Genomic DNA, 19,573 nt, shown 5'->3' on the forward strand with positions numbered 1-19,573 from the left:
AGCGCATTCCCCTCCTTCTGCGCATGTCCCCCAGTCAGAGACGGCGCTCAAGCCGTACGCAAGCGCAGAGGGGAGAGGCGCTTCGGCGCCATCTTGGTGGCGATTTTTGCTGTTTGAGCTTCTGTCGAAGAGGTAGCGAGCGCGCGGAGGATGAGGCGGGTCGGGAAATTCTCGGCTTTTAGCTGCCCGGCGCCGCGCGGTCCGCCCTTTCGCCGTCCAGGACACGCGGATACCGCCCAAAGTAAGTTTTAGATTGTGCTGGAGAGTGAAAAAGCTTGCGAAGTGTAAATATAAAAGGTCAAACGAAGGCTATTTCTGTTCTCGTCAGTGGGGAGTTGGTTGGGTTCAATGGCGTCTGGAGCTGTTGATGCGTCATTGAGCTGTTACGTACCCGGAAACAGCTGCCGCTGTAAATAGTGTGCACGCGGCACGGGCCGGGGGCTCCGCTGTCAGCGTTACTACGGCTGGGCGCTGCACAAACCTGCCCAGTACAGTCTCGGTTAAAGCCAGGAGAGGAGGGCGGCTCGCATCATGCGGGAGGTAAACAGTTTTACGTTTCAGATCAATACTGGTATTTCCACCTACGTGTTTCTTCATTTAAGGTATTTGTTCCTCTCTTAACTGGAACGATATTTATGTAGTTGCACTGCACAAATTAAAAAAGAAAGAAAACAGTATAAGTTTTTATTTCACTGGAGTTTACAGCAGATCTACTGGGACCAGTTGGAAAGAATTTTTACCTTCCAGAAACAATCAAATTCTGTCTTCATCTCTTGAATATTTCAGCTGCGCTTTCAAGTCAATCCATTATTCTTAACATTAGTCACTCGTAATCTAGGAAACCTTGCAGTCTACTCTTGTGCAGAAAGTTCCTAGACACTAATAAATTAACCAATGAAAGAATTCTGTTTTGAATAACTATCTAATCCCAGTGAGAATTTGCTTCATGTCCATCGATTGAATGCTATAGATTTTTTTTTATGTCCAGCTCAGATGCATGTAGTGTTGCATGCTGAAGTCATGGTGCCTGATTTAATAACTTCATATGTCCATAGTTCAGGATTCGGACCAGTGTTGCTCTGATACAGCAGAAGCTGCTATCTGTAGATAGGCTGAGAAAGAAATAGTATACCCTTAACACCATTGTACCAATGAATCTGGAATTTTCTCTGTTCACATGGTTAGTTGTCACGTGGCTAGATATAAATTTTAATTTGAAAAAGCACTTGAGTATCTGGGAAACATTTTTTTCTAAATGTTAACCCAGTCCTAAATGTTTTGTTTTTAAGCTATACTGCATGTAAAGGAGAATGTAAATTTCTATTAAATTCCAGTGGCAGGAAGTAATTGTATTAGATTTAAGTAAAACATTCTGATCAACTGAGCCTTCCACTTCTCATGCCAGTTTCTCTTCAGTGAGAGGTTGTTGGGTTTTGTTTCGGGAAAGTACTATTTTTGGTTTTAGTGGAATTCTTGTTACAAAAGATTAACTTCCAATCTGAAAGCCTAGAACTTGTTTAAAATCTGAAGCTGAAAGAACATTCAAGTATTTAAATGTACATATGTATGATGTTTTCCTCGAGGAGAGCTGTTGCTAAATAGCTTTGCCAAATGCAAAGTTTGGAACTATTATTGTCCCTTTCATCTTCAGACTGATCAACGTTAGCAGTAGATTAAGTTTCAACCAGATGTCACAGTTCACTATATTTTGTAGTTGTGAAAAATACAGAAATCTGCAGAACTTATCCATTTTGTCAGACATACACAAACTGTGAAAATAACGTTGTACTACTTCGTAGGTTCTGAGGGTGCTCCTTATTCTTCAGGCCATGGTTGTAAGAAATTCTTATATTTCTTATAAGGTTTCAGTGTAAGAGTTACAAATTCTCCATTATCATCAAGATAAACTCCAAATAAATTAAATGTTTTTATAATAATATGACTTTTATAGACAATGAATATCTCAACTTTCCCCTGGATGCTAAACAGGTTCTTTAATCAACATCACAGAGGGTTAATTAATTAGTCATTATCACATGGCTTATTGTAGAGCCTTGATATGTGCAGATTGACTTGTAATTCCTCCCATTCTAAACGTAACTGTAGTTCACCAGTGAAAATGTATTAGACAGTCCTTGATGTTCTGTGTAAGTAAATCTTTAGTCAGGTTTCAAGTTTTTGTAAGCAAGTAAATGAATTGAAAATGGAATAATGGCTTGTCTGAACTATATTAAGCTGCTGGGGTGTTAGTTGCAATTCATAGCTGGTGGTGGAGAAATAGCACATAGCATATATTGAAAGTGCAGAACTGAGAGCTCATCTCAGTCATCTCTCTTCAGAAACTGCCATCATCTGCGAAGATGGTCTTGATTTAATTGTGTGTTAGACAAAGTTCTGGTTATCTTGATGAACACGTATGCCAAAATCATTTGCACCTCTTATCATATTTCTCCAGGGTAATTGCCCAGCAAAGTAAAACAATGACTGGGTGTGCTTTGTCTACATTTGGTTAATTACCACTTGCAATTTCCAGAGCAGTACTAAAAAGTGTCTTGACAACCTATCATACAGCATTCATTTCTCTGGTCACAAGCACTCCATTTGGGTTCCTCCAAGACCACGTTACTCCATACTGAAAACCCTTGTCCTTTCTGGTGCTGATGTCAGAAAAGCTTTTGATTGGAAACAGTATCAAGGAACGATTGAGAAGTTACATAACCTGGGCCTCTACCTTCCTCTGCAATTGGATCCTTGACTTCCTAACCGGAAGACCACAGTTTGTGCGGATTGGTGATAACATAACTACTTCACCTACGATCAACACTGCTTAGCCCACTACTCTACTCTCTGAATTCATGACTGTGTGGCTTGGCATAGCTCAAATATCATCTACAAATTTGCTGATGATACAACCATTGTTGGTAGAATCTCAGGTGGTGACGAGAGTGTGTACAGGAGTGAGATATGCCACCAACAACCTGACATTCAATGTCAGTAAGACAAAAGAGCTGATTGTGGACTTTAGGAAGGGTAAAACGGAGGAGCACATGCCAATGCTCTTTGAGGGATCAGAAGTAGAGAGAGTGAGCAGCTTCAAGTTCCTCAGTGTCAAGATCTCTGAGGATCTAACCTAGAACCAACATATTGATGTAGTTATAAAGAAGGCAAGACAGTGGCTATACATTACTAGGAGTTTGCAAGACAGTGGCTATTCATTATTAAGAGTTTGAAGAGATTTGGCATGTCAACAAATACACTAAAACTTATATAGTTGTACAGTAGAGAGCATTGACAGGCTGCATCACTGTCTGGTATGGAGGGGCTACTGCACAGAACTGAAAGAAGCTGCAGGAGGTTGTAAATCTCGTAAGCTCTATCTTGGGCACTAGCCTACAAAGTACCCAGGACATCTTTAGGGAGTGGTGTCTCAGAAAGGCAACGTCCCTTATTTTAGGACTTCCAGCACCCAGGGCATGCCCTTTTCTTACTGTTACCATCAGGAAGGAGATGCGGAAGCCTAAAGGCACACACACTCAGCAATTCAGGAACTGCTTCTTCCCCTCTGCCATCCGATTGCTGAATGGACATTGAAGCTTTGGACACTGTCTCACTGTGCGGTTTCTGTTTTTGCACATTTTAAAAAATCTGTTTAATATATGTAATTGATTTACTTGTTTATTGTTTTATTTTTTTTCTCTGCTAGATTATGTATTGCATTAACCTGTTGCTGTTAATAAATTTCATGTCACATGCCAGTGATAATAAATCTGATTCTGAAAGTTTTAAGTCAGTGGAAAATGGGATATGTTACAATTGGTTGGAATCCTGTCTAGCTCAAGAGGCCTGAACAGTTGTTTATGGCAGTTGTTTATGCAGGGGATACATTCCTCGCAGTCAACGTATAATGTGAAAAATTATTTAAATGGAGAAAATAGGGATGCGTTCCAGAGGGCTTCCTGAGTATGTTTTATCTGTAATTTATTCACATTTTCATACCAATATGACACAAAAGCAGTACCACAAGACAACATTCATATTATATTTCATCAATTTAAGGTAATATTCAATGTAATAAATCATACAAATTTAACATACTAGGGTGTGCAGTACTTACCAACAGTGGCAGGTGTGTTGGCTCTGGGAGATGAGTGGTTGTTGTGGTGTTGGGCAGCTTTACATGGATAAGGTGGATGGTTGTGTCGGGATCATATCAAGCACAGCAAGGGGTGAAGGAAGACTCTCAGAACTCTTAGAACTGTTGGCAGCAGGAGATGACACCGGTTTGAAGAAATTGGTGAGGGTTGTTTGCGTGGCAGCATTTTGTTTTTCAGCACAAATTTGCTTGTAGGGAAGAAGGGTTGATGGCAAGGAATGACTGAAATGCTGACTCCATTCTAAACCTGGGTCAGTGTCCATCGCCATTTGTGCCAAGTGTTCCTACTTCCACCATTCCCTCACTGTTGGTAAACTCCTGGGATTTTCAAAATCGTCTGTTCCTTGCAGCATCTGAGAGAGAGTCCGCCGTTTTTTTTAAAAAAATGCCTTGAATGTGGATCACTCTTTGGTCGAGTGGTTGAATCAGCGATGTTGTGTTAGACAGCAGGAAATACACTTACGTTAGGATGACTGCTGTCCAATGTTCAGGATGGGCTGCCGCATTGTCAAGCAACAAAAGAATTTTAAAGGCAAGATTCTGTTCCCGGCAGTAGCATCCCAGAGCTGTGTTACCTTCACTTGATGTCGCGTGGTTTATCATTTCCAACTTTTTTTCAAGTTTTACAGCGGTTCTCTGCCACTCAGCTGATGGCCCAGGACATGGCATTGGATGCTTAGGAGGCATAGTTAAATATTTCAAACACAAAATCACTACACCATAGGTAAAGCCAACAAAAGTTTAAGAGTGCAAGATCGCACATCCACATCTTGTCAAAACCAATGCGAGACTGGCAGGAGTGAGATTGTAAGGAGCGCACTCTGACTTGTATTGGCGGGAAAGAGGTGCTTCGCATCCCAACAGTGAGACTGTGAGACGTGTGCACGTGACTTGTATTGACGGGAAAACAGTGCTCCGTGCATAACTGAGTTTTGGATGCATATATGGAGACGTTGGTAGAAATAGGTTCCTCTCATAACTGTGAATCCGCATTGTCTGAAGACGCATATAACGAGGATAGGGTGTATTTCAGTGAGTGTTTGTTGTAGATAATCCTGGAGCAATGCCTTCAGCCTAACTACCTTTGCTTTATTAATGAGTTCTAGGTCATGAATTCAGAAGTGGGAAATCTGTGCTGTTGCTTTTGTTTGGTTCTATTCAACCAGAAATTAAGTAGTCCAGTCCAATTGTGAAAGATGAGAAATTTTTGTGTGCTGTTGGATGACTAAGCATTTATACTGTGTAAGTGTAAAGTAGTGACCCATCTGTGAAGAGTCAAGCCATCTCCCCTTGGTGTTTACTGGCCATCCACATACTGGAGTTCAGCTGCGAATGAAGTTCACTAGTCCAATCAAACCCAGGAACAGGTGGGATTAATATTCTGTGTTAAGGTAAGTGACTCTTTAATTTCTGAAAACCTTAACACTATCTTCAAGGCACAAGTCTGGACAGTGAGGGAAAACTGTCAGTTTACTTGGGCGAGTATTGCAACCTCAATGCTTGTCAATCTATTTGAGAAACAATTTTTGAATGTATGATGTGTATTATTACAATTTGCCAAGATAAGGAAGAACAGATGCAGTGGAATATCCTGAGGTAGAAGTTTAAGGCTGATTTATACGGTGCATCACATCTACGCCATAGGGTGACGTGCACCTCCCCAAAAAAGTAACACATGTCACGGCGACACAGACCACAACAACTGTGATTGGTCTGCTTGGTAGCATCACATTTCCTCCTACGCATTTCTGATTGTTTCTTCTCCGCCATGTCTGTACACCGACACAAAACAGATGAACCAGGTCATCAAATCTACCTGCCGACATGTGAAAATGTTTGAAATGCATTTCCTTGCCCATGTCTCTCACGAAGAAACTCAACAGTGGCATAGAAACTCCGCCGCCAACTAGCATTTTGGTGCACGCCAATGCATGCTCGCTACGGCATAGAGCCAACACAGAAGTAAAAATCAGGGCTACGGCGTAGCCCGTACACGCAAGTATTAATCAGCCTTAAGTATTGTTCTGCCAGAGCTGCTGGTTTATATTCCTAAGCTTCCTGCCCAACAGCCTTAGTGGTGAAAGTATTCTGTTACAATAGTTCAGATGTTCCATGATGTTAACTATTAAATATCCTAGAGGAATTATAGATAGTCATAAATTTAGCTCTATTTTAAGTTAAGTATTACCAACATAATTTAAGAAATAGGATCCAATTCTGTATTGAAGAAAGTGAAAGTTGAAGTAAATACAGAAATGTTTTATTGTGAATTTGCAGATATAAAGTGTTTACAGAATGCAAAAATAAATTGGTAACTATCATTAAATATTTGAAGGTTCCTTTGATATGAACAGAAGAGACCAATGGCACCAAGATGTAGGTGAGATTTTAGTCTCGCTCAAATACGGTAGATCAATATTTATCTTAGGAAAGATCACTGAAACGTATAAACTTGTGAAATAACCTTGTTTGACGATCTAAGGTTTATTAGCATTCAAAATTGCAAGTCAGAAACTTTTAAGGAAAAAATGACTTTCTTCATTGGTGTATACTAAGATTGAAAGACATTTGGATAAGTATGTATGGGAAATCTTTTGAGGGATATCGGCCAAACGCAGGCAAATGGATCTAGTTTAGATGGGCACCTTAGCTGGCAAGGACAAGTTGGGCAAAAGTGACTGTTCTGTGCTAAATGACCAAGTATTCAAGACATCTTCAAGGAGTGGTGCCTCAGAAAGGCGGCATCCATTATTAAGGACCCCTCCTTCCCCCCTACCCCCCCCCCCCCAAAATCACCCAGGACATGCCCTTTATTCATTGTTACTGTCAGGAAGGAGGTACACAGCGATTCAGGGAACAGCTTCTTTCCCTCTGCCATCTGATTTCTAAATGGACATTGAACCCATGAACACTGTCTCACTTTTTATTACTGTGTTTGCACTGGTTTTAATTTAACTATTTAATATACATATCCTTTCTGTAATTTATTTTTTCTATATTTATCATGTATTGCAATATACTACTTCTGCTGTTAATAAATCTCATGACGTAATGCCAGTGATATTAAACCTGATTCTGTTTGAATTCTTTTAGATTGCGTTATAATTTGAATTGTAAGAAGCAAAATTGTTGTTGCTATCCAACTATTAGTCTATTACCTTTAATTTTCTTTACTTTGAAGATATACCCATCATGTTATGCATGACCACTGGTTTTCACAAAGAAAGTATTTTATTGAAATTTAATAGGTTGTATTAATTTGTATATATCATAGTTTTTAAATCCATTAGACGTTATGATTTTGTTTGCACAGGTATCATTGTTCCTAATTACTGCCAACTTGTTTATCTTCCTAGAGAATATCTTCCTTGCAGGTGCCTATAGATCAGTCTTTCAACATTTTTAATGTTGGGCTGTTACCAGATGAATTATAGAACCAAAATTATTCTGTCTACTTCCTAAACAGTTTTTTCTGAAGGTCTGTTAACTCCTTTGTTGCTTCTAATATTGCTACTATTACCACAGATCCAGAAAGTTTACAAAGCTCTGCAGACTTTTTGTTTAGGTTTTATTAACTTAAGGATTTTTATTTATGCTTAAGACCATTTAAAAATACACATGAAGTAGCTATCCTTCTCAATCCCATTTCAAATTATTGTCAACCTTACAATTTTTGTATTTTAAAACAATTTGTTTCTGGACCAGAGCAAGAACATTGAAATGTTTTCATTTACACATGAGCACTAGCCCAGTAATGTGAAACATTCCTCCTCATGGTTTGCTCCAGGCCATGGATTAGTCATAGAGAAGTACAGCACAGAAAAATGCTTTTTGTCCCATCTATTCTGTTCCAAAACCATGCTTGTGTTTACCCTATCCATACACCTCATAATTTTGTATACCTCCATCAAATCTCCTCTAATCTTCTGTGTTCTAAAGAATACAGTCCTAACCTATTCAATCTTTCCTTTTTAACTCAGTTCCTCTAGACACAGCAACATCCTTGTAAATTTTCTCTACTCTTTCAACCTTGTTTACATCTTTCCTGTAGGTAGGTGACCAAAACTGGCACAGAGTATTTCATACACAATACTGTCTTGTATAACTTTAACATAATATTCCATCTTTACTTAATACATTGATTTAGGCAGGTCAATCTTTTTGACGCTATCTATCTGTGATGCCACTTTCAGCAAATTATGTACCTGTGTTCCCAGTTCCCTTCTACCAGACTCCTCAAAGTGCAAAATCACACACTTGTATTCATTAAATTCCATCTGCCATTTGATGCAAGCCATGATGGCCTTTTCTCACTGTCCGCTACACCCCCAATCTTTGTGCCATCCACAAATTTGCTGATCCAGTTAACACATCATCCAGACCTTGATATAGATGACAAACAAACATCAAAGGACCCAGCGGCAATCCATGTGGCACTCCACTAGTCACAGGCCTCCAGTCAGAGGTGACCTCCTGCCACTCTTTCAACCTTGCCCCATAAAGCCAATGTCGAATCCAATTTAGTATCTTGTCAAATGCTTTACTAAAGACAATGTAGACAACATCCATTGCCTTGCCTTCATCCACTTTTAACTTCCTCAAACCACTTGTAAGATTGGTTAGACATGGTCTAGTACACATGAAGCTATATTGGACCATCCTTAATCAGTCCATGTCTATTGAAATATTTGTGTATCTAGTCCCTTAGGAATGTCCCTTGTAGGAATATAGATTTTGAAATGAGAGTGTATTCATAAATGCAAAAAAAAATTGCACACAAACCTATGTCTAAATTGGCAATAGACTGAGATGCTTATTTATGAGCCTTGTGGGTTACAATGTCCCCTGTTAATTTGGTACCATTTAAAGTGTTGTCAATTCCTACCTCTACAATACATTCAGACAGAAATCCTGATTCTCACTAGTATAATTTTAAAAATAATGCCCTCAGCTTCCCTTGAATCCTTCAACAAATTGGTTAAAAATATATATCCAGGTTCAGAATCAGGTTTATTATCATTGACATATATCGTAACATTTGTTTTGCAGCAGCAGTACAGTGCAATACATGAGCATATTACAATAAGAAATAATTTTTAAATGAATGTCTTTTCCACTAATAAATATTACTGCAAAAAGCAAATACTGAGGTAATATTTGTGGTCTGTTCAAAAATCTGATAGCTGAGAGGGAGAAACTGTTTATAAAATACATGTGTGTCTTCTGGCTCCTGTACCTGTGTTTGCTCTGGATCATGAGGGTCCTTAATGATGGATGTCTTGAGACATCGCCTATTGAAAGTGTCCTCAACGGTGGGGAGGCTAGCACCCATGATGGAGTTGGCTGAGTTTATAATCATCTGCATCTTTTTCTAATCCTGTGCATTAGAGCCTCCATACCAGATAATGGTGCAACTAATCAGCATGCTTTCCACAATACATTTGTAGAAATTAGTGGCACACAATCTTCTCAAACTCCCAATGAAGTATAGCTGCAGATGTCCCTCTGGATTGCATCAATATGTTTGGGTCAAGATAGATCTTCACAGATGCTTACAGCCAGGAACTTGAAGCTGTTCACCCTTGCCACTTGATGAGGACTGGTATGTGTACTCCTGTCTTCCTTTTCCTTAAGTCCGTAATCAGTTCCTTGGTCTTACTGACACTGAGTGCAAGGTTGTTTTGACACCACTCAACCAGCCAATCTATCTCACTCCAATACGCCTTTTCATTACCATCTGAGATTCTACCAACAGTTGTGTCATTGGCAAATTTATAGATGGTGTTTGAGCTGTACATAGCCACAGTCATGAGTGTAGAGAGAATAGAGCAGTGGACTAAGCAGGCATCCTTGAGGAGCACCTGTTTTGATTGTCAGCAAGGGAGGATATTATTTCTGATCTACACTGACTGCGGCCTCTCAATGAGGAAGTCAAGGGTTGTGCTGCAGAGGAGATACAGAGTCCCAGGTTTTGAAGTTTGTTGATTAGTTAGTACTGACAGGATGATGGTGTTGAATGCAATGAATCTCCTCTGGTTTATTACATTTTCAGGGATATAAAGTGATCGCTAGAATTCTGATTCCATTTGATTTCATCCAGTTACCCATGCCCCTTTCTAAGTGCCTTCATAAATCAATTTAAAGTGGTGCAGTTGAGATTCTGTAGGCCTTTTAATTATAATAGCGCATCTGCTAATGTCCTTAATTTTGAGTGAATGGTATTGTCTGCAATGAGATGTTTCTGTCTACTTGCAATTCTGAGGTTGGACAAGAAAAACTTTACAACATCGCATCACATTTTTGTTTTATTCAGTGTCTGTTAAAACCAAATTCTTGATGTACTAGTTTCCTTGTGTCTTGTAAACTCTACAATAAAGCAAGTCTACATTGCTAAGGGTACAGGATGAGAAATATAGTAAACTGAAGGGGAGATACATTTATTGAATGGGTAAGTTAAACTAGATCAGATGTTATTTGACAGCAGTGAAAAGGTGATGAGAAAGGATGATGTGATTAATTGTAACATGGCAGTAGAATAGGAAAAGGAGAGATAAGGCACCAAGGTGCTACTGTTATTTTCTTAAATGATGTGCGATCAGAAATGGAGTTTCAAAATCTTAAGATAGTGAAGATGTACTTAAATTCTAAGGAAGACTGACTTCAGAATTGGATGTCTCAGTTTCTTCATACACCCAAGTGGATATCAGGGCTGATAACGTTTAAAGCTTCCTGCACCACCATCACTGTGGGATAGCTGTTGACCCAGGCTTAGATGTATTAATATGGATGGGCATAATTGAAGCGGACTTCAAACATCGCAATCCTCAATCTTGTTCTCTTAGTTGTCATGCTCCAGGATTGGGTCATTCTGCTATGGAAAATACAAAGCTCGACCCAAGGGCAAGATATGATGTCACCGATTTGCACCAAGAAAATTTGAACTAAGTGCACCTGCATTTTCTCTCATTAATCAAATCTAAGTAGGAGGCAAATATCTGCATTTATACTGTCATTCAAGATCTTCCACTTTAAGTAACAAATTTAATCATACATCTTTGGGATTGCTTCTGAAAATATGCTTTAAACAAAAGCTGCATAAAAGCCAAGGCATTCCTGGATGAATCTCACCAACAAAAAGTCCTGAGGTGCATGATAACATTTTGTAGAGTGTTTCCCTTCTAATTACTTTGTCTTTCTTGTAAACTTTTGAGCTTCTGCTACTGCATTTTTTTCAATCAACCAGAACTTAATTCCATGCTTCTGAAGCTGCAAATTTTCCAGTCGTCTACTACATAACTTACACCACCTTCTCAAGAGCCTTTAAATGGTAGCACTATTTTATGAAGACTTTGTATAACTTTTCTTTTCTATGCCACCTCTTTATAACACCATATATCCTGTTTGCATTTTAACAGCCTTTCAATTTGTCCTGTTAGCTTTTAACAATTTGTATACTTGGTGTTGATTTTAAGTTTCTGCCACTTAATTTATATAGTCTTGTTCTAGCATAATAAGTTACTTCAAGTTTCCTTTCATTAAATTCTGTTTCATTTTCATTTTACTTGTTTTTGTTACTATTTTTATTTATAATGTGTTCTTGGTTTTGATGTTTGAAATATAGCCCTTTAACCTACATCCAGATGTTTAATATTTGTTTAAAAAGACCAGTAATGACATCAACTCTAAGGAATCATTCTAGCAAAACAGCTATTTGCCAGTTTTCTTCACTATGCCACCACTATTTTAATTGCACAGTGCTTAATTTTACTAAAGAAATTGTATTTGATAATGTGTGGTATTTTTTTAAAGCCCACGTGCATGACATACTAACCATTCATTACAGGAGCCTAGATAGGGTGTGGCCTTTTAATCACATCCCTGGAGAGGATATCAAAGCTAAACCCAATCTAGTGCTCAGCTAATACCCCTGAGTCGTCATGGGGGAGGGGTGGTTATTGATATATTTGGAATTGTAACAAAGATTAACCAGTGTTGCATATTACTAAGAAAAAGGATTATGAAATCTTTAACAATTTTTCTCATTATCTTAATCCAAATCTGTAACACTCCACCTCTAAACATTGTTTTTCAAAATAATAATTCACTGCAATGTCAAACAAGTAAACCGGTTTCTTTTCACAAATACTGCCTAGTCTGCTAAGTGTTTCTAGCATTTCATTTTCATATCAGATTTCCAGAAGTTTTAACAATTTTTTTTCTATCTATTACAGATCTTCCTCAGCAGAGTTCATCGACAAGGTTCAGTTCCTATGATCTGTTTGTAACCTGAGGAGTTCGCAAGTCAAAAATGTGGCCACAAACCATCTTCCCACATGGAAGAAGGTGTTTGCAACCCTGCAGCAACCAGCAAATCCATTCTGGCAGTTCCCCAAACACTTGTTCGTATGTATGGGCTGTATGTGTGTCAGATGTTTGTAAATTGGGGAGGACCTGTATCATTACTATTTTATGAAACAATTTAAAAATAGTTTAACTGTATGATCTCATTTTTAGTGGTCTGTATATATGAATGTTTCTCTATCCCATTTTAAAAGTGTAGGAAATAGAGATGTTTTGATTTTGCATTGAACTTACACTTTCCTGATGGCTCTCAGGCCTCATTGTGATAAATAAATTAACATCCAATTTCAGGAAGTTTGACATTGGTGCATATTGATGTTGTCTTTTCCTAAGTCCATATAATTTAAGTATGCAGACACTTGTGAATCAGTAATTGCCATCTATTTTCCATACAAAGATTCAATTTTGCTTTCTGCTATTTTGTTTGACTATTATCCCTTTGCCACAGCTTGAAGTTAATTCTTTATAATCTGTCAGGTATGATCACTGAATATCTGTACTGATTGGTTTCTAAATATGACCTAATCGGGGACAAAGTGCATAATTTCAGCCGGTTTTATAGATTCCGGTAAATTAAAAGCAGAAAATTGACTAGTTACATCTTTTTCAATCAGTTTCCTTGTATGATGTTCTTGAAGACTGCCTCAGGCCAAATTGTCTTAAACTGTTTTCACAGCTTGATCAGCTGATGATGCCACAAGTTAATTGCATTTCAAACACAGTAATACCTTTATCTCCTTCATTCAACTAAGATTAAAGAACTAAAAAATTCAGAAGTAAGTTTAATTGTACAGGCTGAGTACCCCCTATCCAAAATCTGATATTTTTTTGAGTGCTTGCATGATGTCCCAAATGAAAAATTCCGTAAGGCACTGGACCCAGGCAATGAACAGGTCTCTGCGCATCACAGACAGTTCTGAGAAGTGACCTCGAGTATGTAATGAATATTAATATAACATTAATATATGAATATGTAATAAATTAAGGGAAAATTTTTGAAACACTGCATTAAGTGAAAAGTTAAGAAATTGATCGTGTATTGAAAGAATGGATTTGTCAGTGTCAGTGATCATATGCTGCTTAGTGGTATGCTGATCATGAAACAAGCAAAGATCTTATCACAACAAACTGAAAATTGAATGCAATTGTGACTTCAGCAGGCTGGTTGCAGAAATTTAAGAAAAGGAGTGCCATTAAATTTTTAAAGATTTTTTTAAAAAAATTAAAAATAAAGCACTTGCTGATTCTGGAGCAGCAGAGAAATGCATTGATGCAGTTGTCACTGATGAAAATCTAAAACCAGAACAAGTCTACAATGCTGAATGTTTTTTTATTCTTAACACAAAACCTAAAAAAATACATAGTGTTCTGTAACCTTTTAATGAAAACAAGGCATCTAGGTGGAGATTGAAAGCCTGATAAGGTTTTTGTTACCCTGCACACAATATTTTCCTTGTATTAATGATATGTAATGTTTATTGTTAATACTTAACTGTATGTGTGATGAGCAAATGTAAGACAAAGATTGCTTACCAGTAGCACATTAATTCAGTCGGAAATGATGATCCCATTATATAACAGAATAATATCTGAAATCTGAAACACTTCTAGCTCTGAGCATTTCAGATAAGGGGTACTCAACCTGTATAAGACTAAATAAAGTAATATTTGAAGAGCCAGCCAATAAGAATTACCTTTGGAATTGGTTTCCTCTTGTCAGATACCCTGAGATATGGCATAAAACTTGGTTTTGGTACCATCCATACACTTTTCAAAACATAAGTACCTTGAGGTAGTACAAACGAGAAGCAATTACGTAATGAAGAATGTATGTTACATTTGCATATTGTGAGCTGCAGCTAAATAAGGTGTAAGGGCCATGGGGGGGGGGGGGTGGTAGAATATAAGATCATAAGTTTTCTGATATGGCATTTGCCTTTTTTATCACTGACTTAGCCTGCAAATTAACCTTTAGGGAATTCTGCAATAGGATTGCCATGTCCCTTTGCACATCTGTTCTGATTTTTCTCCTATTTAGCAAATAGCCTACATTTTTATCTTTACCAAAGTGTATAACCGTACACCTCCCTACACTATATCTGTCACTGTCCATTCTCCTAATCTGTACACGTCCATAAACTAAGCCACAAAGTCATCCCAAATCATTGACCTATGTAAAAGGAAATGGTCCCAACATAGACTTCTGCAGAACTCTACTAGTCAGCCACAGTCACCCTGAAAAAACACCTCCTGCCAGTCAGCCAAACTTCTGTCCATGCTAGTATTTTCTTAAAATATCATGGGCTCTTGTTAAGCAGCCTCCTGTGCAGCCCCTTGTCAAAGGTCTTCTGAAAATCCAAATAAACAACATCGACTGACTCTCCTTTGTCTATCCTGTATGTTATTTATTCATATTCCAACAGATTTGTCAGGCTAACTTTGGCCTATTTTATCATGTGCCTCTCAGTATTCCAAAACCTCATCCTTGATAGACTCCAACATTTTCCCAACCACTGAAGTCGGGCTGACTGGCCTATAATTTCCTTTGCTTGCTTCCCTCTCTTGAAAAGTGAAGTAACATCTGTGATTTTTTTTTTCCCAATCCTCTGGAACCATTCTAGAATCTTGGGGCGCAGTACCTCTGGCTCCGGTGACTTACCTACCTTCAGACCTTTCAGCTTGCCAAGCGCCTTTTCCTCAGTAATAGCATGTACACTCACTGCTGCCCTCTGAGGTGATCTACCTTTATTGGTATGCTTAATGTCATTAATTTTATAAACAGAAGAAAACCTGTTTGTTGAATTCATTTGTTTGCATTTTACTAATGACAATAAATGAATCTGTCCTATCTCAGAAAAGGAAACCTTCTGGGTTTTGTACTCCAGAAGTGAGAGTTTCACTTGGCTGAACTTTTGTGCAGAATTTGACAACAACTTCAAGATTTTAACAATGTAGAGTGGATACTTAAAAGGCAGCTTGCTACAAATAACCAATAAAAATTACTGCTCCTTCAGGAATTGAACCTCTATAAAAATGTAAATAGTAATTTTTGTTTCATTTAAGCATTAACTATACACTGATCCATTTTAACATTTTTATGTTCTGTAGTTCTTTTAATTAAGATTTGCCATCTGTCCAAGAAATGGTATATATTTTTAATCCTCTAAAGGATGCAACACTCACACCACAGTGCATTTTGGCTCATAATTTGAGAATATTTTTAACTGAAGAGCATTTGGGACATCCAGGAACCAATATTCCAAAATTGAAAAACTGGTTCACAAAATAGTATCTCCATTAGATCTTGGTTTAAGAAAATAGAATACAGCTAATAATAAAACAATACATTTTACTCTTGATGAAATTACTAAAATTTGGAACTGGTGGAAAAAAAGCTTTTATACAAGTATGCACTCCTGTATTTTGATCAGATGGGAAGAAATTTAAATAAACTATTGCAGTGGCCAAAAATTGAGGCCCAGTCCCTGAAAGAACAGTAATTTTGCCAAGTTGTAAAATACCAAACTAGTGTTTGCAGTCTTATTATGTATTTAATCTTTAAGCTGGTGCCATATTCTGCATAATCGTTCAATAGTCCTCCACCTGGAAGAAGCTTCGTTTTACAGATCATGGTGTCTTTAATCCATGTGAATGACCTGTATAATGACAACAATTTGTAAAATTTTATATCTTAAAAATATACCAGCACGAGACTTTCTTCAGAAAAACAATGTAGATCTAACCAGGGCCCTCTTTTTTGTACCTAATATATCCCCAGTCCAAATTAATGTAAATTTGTGCTGTTTTAAAAGAATAAATGAATTTTAGTGCATTACAATACTTAAATATAATAGGTTTTTTTTACTATTTCCATTGAAACATTCAATTAGTACTTTTGTAAGAAATCTCACAGCAGGGAGCCATTTGGCACAAGTGGTCTGGAAATAGGATGATTGTATTTGCATAGACACTATGTATATGATAAAGATGTATTTATTGGAATATTATCAGTGTGGCCTGGGTGCTACCTCATGTTAAGAACCATGAAAAACAAATTGATTAATGAGGATTGAGTGGAAGGATCCAGCTAAAATATATGCAGGAATTAGATCAGCCTTTGTGCAGATGAATTAAATTTAACTAATAAACATGAATACTTATTTGCATGTTATCTCAAAGCTCAACAGCTAAATAATACTTTATTAAATAGGGTCATTGTGGAAAGGAAAAAGTATAATCTTTGTACATAAACTAATTATTAGTGTAAGTATGATCAGTGGACGAGGGAGTTTAAAATAAGCTGTATTTCTTCTGCTTCTCTCCCCCTAAATTCATTTAGCTTGTCTTGCATTTGAAGGAATGGTATTTTGTAGTGGAGTTAAAAGGCTGAATCTAATGAATAACTGGGTCATGGCAGCTCTTTTCCATGGCACCCATGTTATCCCTTTGTCATGATCCTTGCAATTTTCTTTTTCAACTGACCCATGCTCTTGCCACCAAACCCATTATTCATCTATAAATGAAAGGTGGATACTGACCTACTTAACATTCCACCAGTTTCCATCCTTTTAATAGAGACAGAATACAGATGCTGTGATCTGGAGCAAAACAAAAACTGGTGGAACTCAGCAAGTTAAGCAGCATCTGTGAAGGCCTCAGGATTGTGCAGAGGCTTGAAGCAAAGTATTGATTGTCCTTTGCCTCCACAAAATGAGAGTTTCTTTGCTATCTTGTTTTCCTTGGGTTTACTTGATTTTAAAATTAAGACCTTTATTAGAATGGCAGTGCTTCATTTTGTAGTGTCTCAGTCACCTTTCTCACATGGTAAAAATAAATAGTTTGTCAAGTAATTTGCCTCATTTGAAATTGGTTGTTTTTGCTCTTTCTTCATCAGAACAATTTTTTCAGTTATCCTCAGTCTGGTAAAAGAAATCTTCAATATAAATGTCATTTTTCCCTCCACTTAAAATCTGATAGCTGTTTTAAACATTTTTTTAAATTGTACAAGACGTAGTCTAACAGGGTTGGGAGGGACATGTCTGAAATTGACATTTTTAATAGTCATTGAGTCATAGAAAAGTACAGCGCAGGATGGGCCTTTTGGCTCATCTAGTCCGTGCAGAAATCATTTGAAGTGCTACTCCCATTGACTTGCACTGGGACCATTGCCATCCATTTACCTATCCAAGTTAAAAATCGAGCTCTTGTGTACCACTTGTGATGGCAGCTCATTCCATGCTCTCAACCATCTGAGTGAAGAAGTTTCCCCTCCTGTTCCCCTTAAACTTTTCACCTTTTACCCTTAACCCATGACCTCTGTAGTCCCACCCAACCTCAGTGGAAAATGCCTGCTTTCATTTTTCTCTATCTATACCACTCATAATTTTGTATATATCAAATCTCCTCAATCTTTCTGAGGAATAAAGTCCTAACCCATTCAATCTATCCTTATAACTCCCTTGAAGATTTCTCTATACTCTTTCAACCTTATTTACATCTTACCTGTAGGTAGATGACCAAAACTGCACACAATACTCCAAATTAAGCCTAATCAATGTCTTGTACAACTTCAACATAGCATCCCATCTTCTATACTCAATATATTGATTTAAGAAGGCTAATGTGCTGAAAGCTTTCTTATATGGCCCTATCTACCAGTGACACCATTTTCAATGAAACATGGGCCAGTATTCCCAGCTCTACCACACTCCACAGTGCCCTGCTGTTCATTGTGTAAGAGTTGCGCTGGTTGGTCCTACCAAACTGCAGCACCTCACACTTATTTGCATTAAATTCCATTAGCCATTTTTTTCAGCTTTTTCAAATCCCTCTGCAAGCCATAATAGCCTTCTTCACTGAATACCCACACACCTTAAGTAATTGTATTTATTACAGATGCCTATTCTACACAAGCTTAATTCAATTGTAGCTCTGCTCTCGGCTGTGAAAGTTCATGTGAAAGGCATGATCAAGCTTCATAGAGAGTAGCCTTTACCAAAATAACTTTATTAAAATAAAGGTATTAAATTTCCAATGTAAAATGTCTACTGTTAATTTCTACACTTGTTTAAATCCTAATTTTAAAAGTAATTTTTGCTAGAAAATTTTTATTGTAATGCACAAAGATCAAGTTTCTTATTAAGTCACGTCTTAATATAAAGTTTGTGTTGCAGTCTGTCATTAAAATGGAATAAATATTGTTATAGAGTTAAAATGCTATAGGTATTTACTGGAATTGTGCCAAATTAATCTCCCATTGTTTTTGTCAATTAGTTTTTAATGTGTATTATATATATATTTGTTAGTAAATGTAATATTACAAATAAACCTATTCTTATGCAGACTGGAAAGCTTAATTTGTTGTACTTTAGATGACATTTAAACTTTTATATTATGGAAAATCAATATAGTTTGCAATAAGCAAAAATTTCCTTTGCCCGGAATTTCACTGATACTGACTACTTAGAAGAAATGAAGCTTATTCACTGCCTGATTGAAAGTGCAGTGGACAAGAACCACTGAGTTGTGGACACCCATACGTATGAACGAGCATCCATAGATAGATATAGAAATCAGTAATTGTTCTTCCTTATCACTCTTGTATGCTCTTGATACCATTCATGGCAACCAGTTCAAATTCAAGCTATGGTTACTAGTAGAGTTATTTTTTTTGTGTATTTTCCAAATTCTGTATAAGATGATTATCATATGAATCTCAATATAAACAGAGCCCATTTATAAATGCTTCCACTGCCTACTCAGTATATTCCTGTTCCAGTTCATTTCAGGTTGTGCATAATAATTTTTTTGGAAATGTCTTTACATTTATGTGTCCTCTAAATTTAAAAGGACTGGCTCTAACTTATGCTCTGTAATCACTACAGGTATTATTTTCTATCTATTCTAATGGTTCCCTTTTAATTTATTCAAAATTAATCTAACCCAGTCACAGCTTTACAAATTACAGGGAATGCACTTCCAGTTTGTGTAATGGAAAACGATTAAAATTGTAGATGCTGGAATTGAAGACCCTTCAGCTCTGAAACATGAACGAGTTTT

At 37.3% G+C, this 19,573-nt stretch overlaps 1 long non-coding RNA gene across 1 annotated transcript; it reads left to right on the forward strand.

The window, feature by feature from the left end:
* The first annotated feature begins 25 nt into the window (after nt 1–25).
* LOC132385267 (uncharacterized) lies at nt 26–18,857 on the forward strand. The gene is made up of 2 exons (XR_009509128.1): nt 26–241; nt 12,385–18,857. It is a non-coding gene; the product is annotated as an uncharacterized LOC132385267 (long non-coding RNA).
* Nucleotides 18,858–19,573: the final 716 nt, after the last annotated feature.

The sequence above is a fragment of the Hypanus sabinus genome, chromosome 2 (genome assembly GCF_030144855.1).
Source record: "Hypanus sabinus isolate sHypSab1 chromosome 2, sHypSab1.hap1, whole genome shotgun sequence".
Classification (NCBI taxonomy): Eukaryota; Metazoa; Chordata; class Chondrichthyes; order Myliobatiformes; family Dasyatidae; genus Hypanus; species Hypanus sabinus.